This window comes from Capricornis sumatraensis, chromosome 1, assembly GCF_032405125.1.
Source record: "Capricornis sumatraensis isolate serow.1 chromosome 1, serow.2, whole genome shotgun sequence".
In the NCBI taxonomy this organism is placed as follows: Eukaryota; Metazoa; Chordata; class Mammalia; order Artiodactyla; family Bovidae; genus Capricornis; species Capricornis sumatraensis.
This window is the reverse complement of record NC_091069.1, coordinates 110368174-110377003: the sequence shown is the minus strand read 5'-3', so window position 1 is coordinate 110377003 and position 8830 is coordinate 110368174. Positions and strand designations below refer to the sequence as shown.

The 8830-nt window shown below is 45.2% G+C and overlaps 1 non-coding gene across 1 annotated transcript; it reads left to right on the top strand.

Annotated features, from left to right (window-relative positions):
* Window positions 1-5731: 5731 nt before the first annotated feature.
* Window positions 5732-5804, top strand: TRNAG-CCC (transfer RNA glycine (anticodon CCC)). The gene has a single exon. It is a non-coding gene; the product is annotated as a tRNA-Gly (tRNA).
* Window positions 5805-8830: the final 3026 nt, after the last annotated feature.

Genomic DNA, 8830 nt, shown 5'->3' with positions numbered 1-8830 from the left:
TGAGCAGGATTTTAGGTCTACATTACAGGTCACAAGAGGTAGAACTGTGTCTGTGCTAAGTCGCTTCAGTCGTGTCTGCAATGCTATGGATTGTAGCCTGCCAGGCAGGCTCCTCTGTGCATGGGATTCTCCAGGCAAGAATACTGGAGTGGGCTTCCGTATTCTCCTCCAGGGGATCTTCCTGACCCAGGAATGGAACTTGTGTCTTTTCTGTCTCTTGCCTTGGCAGGTAGGTTCTCTACCATTAGCACCACCTGGGAAGCCCAAGGACAGGTTAAATGACTCCATGAGGGAGCAACCAACCAAATCCAGAATGTGGGACATTTTGCAGGAAGACTGATTTGGCTGTCTCAATAAAACACTGGCATTTAACAAAGAGAAAGCATGGAATTGTTCTACATGAACTCAAATCAACTGTAATAAAGTGCTTTTTTAAGGACAATTGGGAAAATTCAAATAGAGGCTGTGTGTAAAATGGTATTAGGGAATTAATTTTCGTATATGTGACAAAAGAATTATGGTTCTGAAGGATGCTGTCCTTTTTATTTAGGTTTGAGATGCTATGATGTTTGTAATTTACTTTAAAATGTTTCAGGGAATTATGTAAAACAAAATGAGAAGCAAAAAGAGGGCAAACGATCCTTGCTGAATCTAAGTGATAGGTACATTAAGTAATTCTTAGTACTTTTCTGAATATTTAAAAATCTTCATATACAAAAGTTAAAAGGGTTCCGTGGGGCTCCTAGGAAGACTAAATTCAGAGGTTTCAGGAATCATTTAACATTTGAGAAGTCACATTCAAACAGAAATTGATGGATATAATAGTTACTAATATACTTTGCAATAAGCCTGTCTCAAAAAGACTGTTTATCCAATCCAAAAAAAAAAAAAATCCACCACTAACAACAAAAACTTAACAGCTGCTTGAGAGAAATTCAGGATCAAGATAGCAAACTGGTCAGGCCCTTGGTGCTCAAGAGTGGATCAGACCAGGGACCAGAAGCCTTGAGTTCTAGCCCTGGGGCTGCCAACTGTTATTTCTTCTAACCTCAGCCTGACTGTTCTTGTTCCAAAGCGGGGAATCTGCATCTATTCAACTCCAGGAGCATTTCTGAGCCATGAACAGTGTTCCAGCACTGGGTTAGGTGCTTCTGAGATGAAGAATGATCCTATGAGACTTCTCATTTGTAGAAAAAACAGAAAAGGCAGTAGGAAAGACAGACAGTAAAGGCAAACTAGGGAATTCCTTGGTGGGCTAGCGGTTCGGTTCAGTTCAGTTGCTCAGTCGTGTCCGACTCTCTGCGACCCCACGGACTGCAGCACGCCAGGCCTCCCTGTCCATCACCAACTCCCGGAGCTGACTCAAACTCATGTCCATTGACTTGGTGATGCCATCCAACCATCTCATCCTCTGTCGTCCCCTTCTTCTCCCGCCTTCAATCTTTCCCAGCAACAGGGTCTAGTGGTTAGGATTCAGCATTTTTACTGCCAGTGGACCAAGTTCAATCCCTGGCTGGACAGCTGAGATCCCACAACCCGTGAAGTATGGCCAAAATTAAAAATAAAAAAAAAGCCAAGCCAGCCAGGCACTGATCAGGACTATGAAGGCGGACAGTCAAAGCACACTGAAGATTCCTCAGAACTGAAGCAGATGCTACTGGCACTTAGTGACAGCAGTCCAAACAAAGGCAGGTGCATAAAGTGAAATACATCGGATTACAAAGGGAAGATTGTTGAACTCTGCTACCCAAATGCACTTAAAACTTGGGATATGTAATACATTTGTTTTCCCAATTAATGCATTACAAGCTTTAGTGACGAATCTAATAACTGCTATGATTTCAAGGGAGCGGTAAGTATAAACAGTATTCGGCATCAGATGCAATGTGACATAAAACACCTGGAATTTCCAGGAATAACAGGGCCATTGGTGCGGCTATGGTCTGTGGTCTCATTCATAATCAAAGAGGTTGCTCAATTTCAGGTCAAAGTTGGTGAAAATAATGACCCAATTCTGTTACCAGCTAAGTTTCAGTTCAGTTCAATCGCTCAGTCGTGTCTGACTCTTTGCGACCCCATGGACTGCAGTACACCAGGCCTCCCTGTCCATCACCAACTCCAAGAGCTCACTCAAATTCATGTCCATCAAATTTGAGATGCCATCCAACCATCTCATCCTCTGTCATCCCCTTCTCCTCCTGCCTTCAATTTTTCCCAGCATCAGGGTCTTTTCCACTGAGTCAGCTCTTCACATCAGGTGGCCCAAGTATTGGAGTTTCAGCTTCAGCATCAGTCCTTCCAATGAACACCCAGGACTGATCTCCTTTAAATGTAAATCTAGATTACATTCAGATAAAGGTGAAAATCAGCCAAGAGAAGAGACACACAGGGTGGAGTCAGGAGAGGTCCCTACTTGGCGTCCAGGGAAACAAATGTAACTGAGCAGGACTCAGTGGGGCTTTCCGGGGACAGACCCCCTCCCTCCGTGTCCTCTGCTTCAGCTCCTCTCTGAAGCACTAAGATAACATTATTTGATACACATTTCTGGAGTTGTTTTTACAGACGTGAAAACCCCCCACCAAACGGAATATGTTAACTCCTTGATGACCATGAGCAACTCCCCCAGCCCTACCTACTCCTCACAGCCGGTGATGTCGCCACCACCACCCGCCGCCGCACGCTGCCCGGTTACCTACCAATCGACCAATCAGAAAATTGCGTGTGAGCTGACTACAGGCCTGTAACTCCCCTCCCTCACGCGGCCTTTAAAAATGCCTCCTTGAAAACCAGAATTGACAAGAGACACGTGTACCCCAATGTTCATCGCAACACTGCTTATAATAGCCAGGACCTGGAAGCAACCTAGATGTCCATCAGCAGACGAATGGATAAGAAAGCTGTGGTACATATACACAATGGGGTATTACTCAGCCATTAAAAAGAATGCATTTGAATCAGTACTAATGAGGTGGATGAAACTGGAGCCTATTATACAGGGTGAAGTAAGCCAGAAAGAAAAACACAATACAGTATACTAACGCATATATATGCAATTTAGAAAGATGGCAATGATGACCCTGTATGCGAGACAGCAAAAGAGACACAGATGTAAAGAGACTTTTGGATTCTGTGGGAGAAGATGAGGGTGGGATGATTTGAGAGATAGCATTGAAACATGTATATTACCGTATGTGAAACAGATGACCAGTCCAGGTTCGAGGCATGAGACAGGGAGATCAGGGCTGGTGCACTGGGATGACCCAGAGGGATGGGATGGGGAGGGAGGTGGGAAGGGGGTTCAGGATGGGGAACACATGAACACCCATGGCTGATTCATGTCAGTGTATGGCAAAACCACTACAGTATTATAAAGTAATTAGCCTCCAATTAAAATAAAGTTTTTTTTTAATGCCTCCCTGAGTTGGAGTATTTTGCGTATTCGCTGCCCTGGAGTCCCTGTTTGGCAGCTTACAATAAACGCTGAACTCCCTCATGGCAAGCGGGGTCGGTAGATTGGCTTTACTGCCTGTGGGTTAATGGACCTACGTTTGCTGTTATCACGCACAAGAGTCTAACAGTGTAGAGACCACCTCTGGGGAGCTGAAGGCAAAGACCTGATCTCTCTCTGGGTAAGGGTAAATTGTTTATTATACAGGGCCCTTTTCTTGTGATACATTCATACCTGCTCATGACCTTGCAGGAAGAGCCAGCCTCTGTGCTCACGTAAGCGGCATGAAGAGGAATCCCACTTGGCCAGACTGCAGGATTGGGAAACGGACACGGACAGCCAGTCTGCAACAGAATGCGCAACAGGCTCTGGTTGTTGAGAAATCACCCCCAGCGTTTTTCTCTATTCATCCAATATGGAAGAGAAATGTCAGTCTGACCCCACGCGGCTCTTGCGTCAGGCCTGGTTGGCCTCATTCCTGATTTGGTTGCATTCAGAACCCATAGTTGGCATCGATTTTCAGTTGCAGCAGCAAATCATTTTTTCTTAAAAAGGAGGCAGGGGTGGAATTCCGAAGATTAACAAGCTTCTTGCCTCTATCAGGTTGCCTTTCCCAGTGAGGTAATGTTACCGTGAAGACTGCCTTGCAATCTGTACAAGAGGGGGAGTTCCCATCTTTATTCATTCTGGGACCTTGTTGACACTTGAAAAAGTCTTCCGCCTGCACCACAGACAAAGGGCAACACATGGGGGCCGCCGGCCTCACTGGTTATGGATGGGGGTGGGGAGAGGAAAGGAAGAGAACTTCGGGCCTGAGGATGCAGGGGATGGGAAGGGGTGAGAAGGGGACTAGAAGGAAGGAGAAACCTTTTCACTTGACCTCACACGCTTTCTCTACACCCTGGGCTATCCCAAAGGAGGAGGGGAGAGGTCTCTTTTCTCCGAGGTCTTCCAGCCCCCCAGGGTCCCTCTCAGGATTTCCATTCTCCTCCAGCTTTCCTCCAATAGGTAGCCAGGACCACAGACAGATGGTCTATTCCTTCATAACATGGACAAGCAGCAAAAAAATCCCACCCAACCCCAAGGCCTGGACAACCAAAGCCTCCATGAGGGCCTATTATAAGGACAAGGGTGGATTTTTGCTCCTCCCTCCCGTCCCCCACTTTCCCTCCTGTGCCTCATTCCTAGAGGACCCAGAAGCTTCCTCCTGGGGATATTTTAATTATTTATGAGAAACGCTCGGCTGGAAGAAGCACAAGCTGGAATCAAGATTGCCGGGAGAAATGTCAATAACCTCAGATATGCAGATGACACCACCCTTATGGCAGAAAGTGAAGAACTAAAAAGCCTCTTGATGAAAGTGAAAGAGGAGAGTGAAAAAGTTGGCTTAAAGCTCAACATTCAGAAAACGAAGATCATGGCATCTAGTCTCATCACTTCAAGGGAAATAGATGGAGAAACAATGAAAACAGTTTCAGATTTTATTTTGGGGGGCTCCAAAATCACTGCAGATGGTGATTGCAGCCATGAAGTTAAAAGACGCTTACTCCTTGGAAGGAAAGTTATGACCAACCTAGATAGCATATTAAAAAGCAGAGATGTTACTTTGCCAACAAAGTTCTGCCTAGTCAAGGCTATGGTTTTTCCTGTGGTCATGTATGGATGTGAGAGTTGGACTGTGAAGAAAGCTGAGCACTGAAGAATTGATGCTTTTGAACTGTGGTGTTGGAGAAGACTCTTGAGGAGTCCCTTGGACTGCAAGGAGATCCAACCAGTCCATTCTAAAGGAGATCAGTCCTGGGTGTTCATTGGAAGGACTGATGTTGAAGCTGAAACTCCAATACTTTGGCCACCTGATGAGAAAAGCTGACTCATTTGAAAAGACCCTGATGCTGGGAGGGATGGGGTCAGGAGGAGAAGGGGACGACAGAGGATGAGATGGCTGGATGGCATCACCAATTCGATGCACATGAGTTTGGGTGAACTCCAGGTGTTGGTGATGGACAGGGAGGCCCAGCATGCTGCGATTTATGGGGTCACAAAGAGTCAGACACGACTGAGTGACTGAACTGAACTGAACATGTACTTATTAATACTGAGCATCCATTACTGCCAAGCATTAGTGGGAATGATGACAGAGAGACACAGCTGATAAAAATAAACACGGAGTGAAAGAGTGTTGGAATGACTGGGTGAATGATTTCCAAATGCACAGGAACCGTGTCTTTAAGAAAGTGACGTTGAAAAAAAAGAAAAAGAAAAAGAAGGTGATGTTGAGGGACTTCCCTGGTGGTCCAGTGGCTAAGACTCTGCGCTCCCAATGCAGGGGGCCAGGGTTCGATCCCTGGTTAGGGAACTAGATCCCACGTGTCACAGCTAAAGATCCTGCATGCCACAGTAAAGCCCCAGTGCAGCCAAATAAATTAATTAAACACACACACACACACACACACCAGGGGACTTCCCTGGCAGTCCAGTGGTTAAGACCTCGCCTTCCAATGAAAGGGTTGCAGGTTTGATCCCTGCTCGGGGAAACTGAGATCCCACATGCCTTGGGGCGAAAAAACCAAAACATAGAACAGAAGCAATATTGTAACAAATTTAATAAAGACTTTAAACACACATTCACACACCCCCAAAATAGGAGAAGGAGCAAGCAAAGCTAAGAAGGAAGAGGGAAACAAAACCTTGATTGGACTACGTAAGCCTTGAACTGAACTGGCTGAGATGTTGCTTCTACACCTTGTGGTGTAAGTGTTCAAAGCAGAAATTAAGTTCAGCCACAGGAAAATTAATAAAGCTACAATTTTCACTGTGCTTCTCAGGTGGCGCAGTGGTAAAGAATCCACCTGCCAATGCAAGAGATACAGGAGATGCCAGTTTGATCCCTGGGTTGAAATGGAGTAAGGGAAATGGCAACTCGCTCCAGTATTTTTTTTTTTTCTTTAAGGAGGAATTAAAAACATGTTATCTGTGTATTCAGAATCACACATAAGTTACCTTTACATTTCAATTTACTATATAGAAATCATTTGGGTTTTATATTTTCAGTTAAATTCTGAACTTACAGTATTGAGTTGCCTTTTTTTTTTTAAAAAAAAGGGCTGTTACACTAATTCAGTACTTTTTTTTAGCATACCAAATTGAAATACAAAGAGTCAGACAAGACTGAGTGACTGAACTGAACTGAACATGTACTTATTAATACTTCACAAACTTCAGATTTATGGCAAACAGTCTTCAAATACAACACAAACATTTTTTAAAGTTACCATATCGTTCACATGTGGTACTTGCAACTGTGAGCTGTTATACACAGAATAGCTCTCCTTTAAATATCGCAAAACTGACATGCCATGAAGCTCAAAGTTACATAGTCAAGCCAAGGACTCAAAGTTGTACCATCTCTTGAAAGATTCCGCATTTGTGAACCAAAAAGCACAACATGTAAAGAAGGTTAGGAACAATTCCTCCTCCTCATTAGAGTTAAAATACTCTGCATGGTAGCCTGGAATTTTGCATCAGACCCCAGTTTATACCTTGGAAAATTCCAAGGGTAATTAGATGACGTCTGACTGGGGTCCTTTCTCCCGCTCCAGTATTCTTGCCTGGAGAATTGCATGGACAGAGGAGCCTGGCGGGGTACAGTCCACGGGGTCGCAAAGAGGCAGGCACGACTGAGCATGTACGCACAATCCTTATCACGGAAGGGGAAGGCTGGGGAAAGAACCAGGCCTTGGGTTGACTGCTCCAGGGTTTCCTCCAAGGCTAACTAACCCTCGTGGTGACCCACATCAGGTTGAGCATGGTGGGCTGGTAACAATGGGGACTCCAGAGTCAGAGGGACAAAGCTTTGAATCCTAGGTGTGTGATTTCAGGCAAATACTTGATGCATTGAAGCCTCGGTTTCCTCATCTGTAAAAGGGGTCTAACGAACTCTCCCACTGAGGTCAGGAGGGCCAGATGTGATGGCCTGTGGGGACTGTTGTCACAGAGTCAGGCACCAAGGACCTCAGAGGATGGGGAAACACACACAGCAAAGTCCTTGGTGGCCCAGGGGACCGACAGCTCAGTGGGATAAACAGGGTTCCCTCGGGTGTTCCCAGGCCTCAGAAAAGAGGAAATGCCTTTACTACCTTAAGGGCTCTTTTCTAGCACGCTCTTTCTGGCAAAAGAAAAACATCACGATCTCGGACTACGGTTACACAACTGCTTATGTAACTGCTTAAGGGAAGCATAGCTCTACTGAAGTCTGAGATTTAACAGGATCATCTGTGATTGATTTAAAATAAACCATTTCCAGACTTCCCTGGAGATCCAGTGGCTAAGACTCTACACTGCAGGGGGCCTGGGTTCGATCCACAGTCAGGGAACTCAGATCCCACATGCTGCATGGTGTAGCCAAAATAATAACAATAATAGTTAAAAAATAAGAAACCATTTCCCCACACCAACACAGAAAGAGCAAGCCTAACAGTCAGTGCAGGTGCCTCCCCACCACCTATGAAGTTCTGATTAATGGCGGCAGTTTATATAAACTGAAAGTAAAAGGTAAGAATAAGCCCATCTTCTCTGGGAAGGCAGGTAATCAGAATTCTAGTCCTGGTTGGGGAGGCTTGCACAAGTCACTTACCTCTTGCTACTCAAAGTGTGGTCCACGCATTAGCAGTCTGGGCACTGGGGAGCTTGTTGGAAACACAGAGTTTCAGCCACACCCCAGATCTACTGTATCAGAGCCTACACCATTAACCAGATCTCCAGGGGATTTTATGCATGTTGAACCTTGAGAAGCATTGACTTAATATTCTGAGACTTTCTCTCCTAAATGAGGGGCCAGAGTGGCATTTTAATAAATTGCACGTAAGTACAACTGGCTTTTTAGAAGATAAGAAACATATATTCATAAAGAAACACATTAAGCAGGACAGTGAAAATGAAAAGCAAAGTCCTTTTTCAGCCCAGAACTCCCCTTCAATCCACAACACCCCTCTGCTCCTGCCTTCCAAAAACCATTCTCTAAATGTCTCCAAGCTCAACCTCATGTTCAGCCTTTCTTTCTTCATGGCAGCCCATCCACACTCCAGTCAGGCCTCTCTCTCTTTTTTCCATGGAAAGGCATTTAATTTTAAATATAGCAGTGTGTCAGAGAAGGCAATGGCACCCCACTGTAGTACTCTTGCCTGGAAAATCCTATGGATGGAGGAGCCTTGTAGGCTGCAGTCCATGGGGTCGCTAAGAGTCAGACACGACTGAGCAACTTTACTTTCACTTTTCATTTTCATGCATTGGAGAAGGAGATGGCAACCCACTCCAGTGTTCTTGCCTGGAGAATCCCAGGGATGGGGGAGCCTGGTTGGCTGCCGTCTATGGGGTGGCACAGAG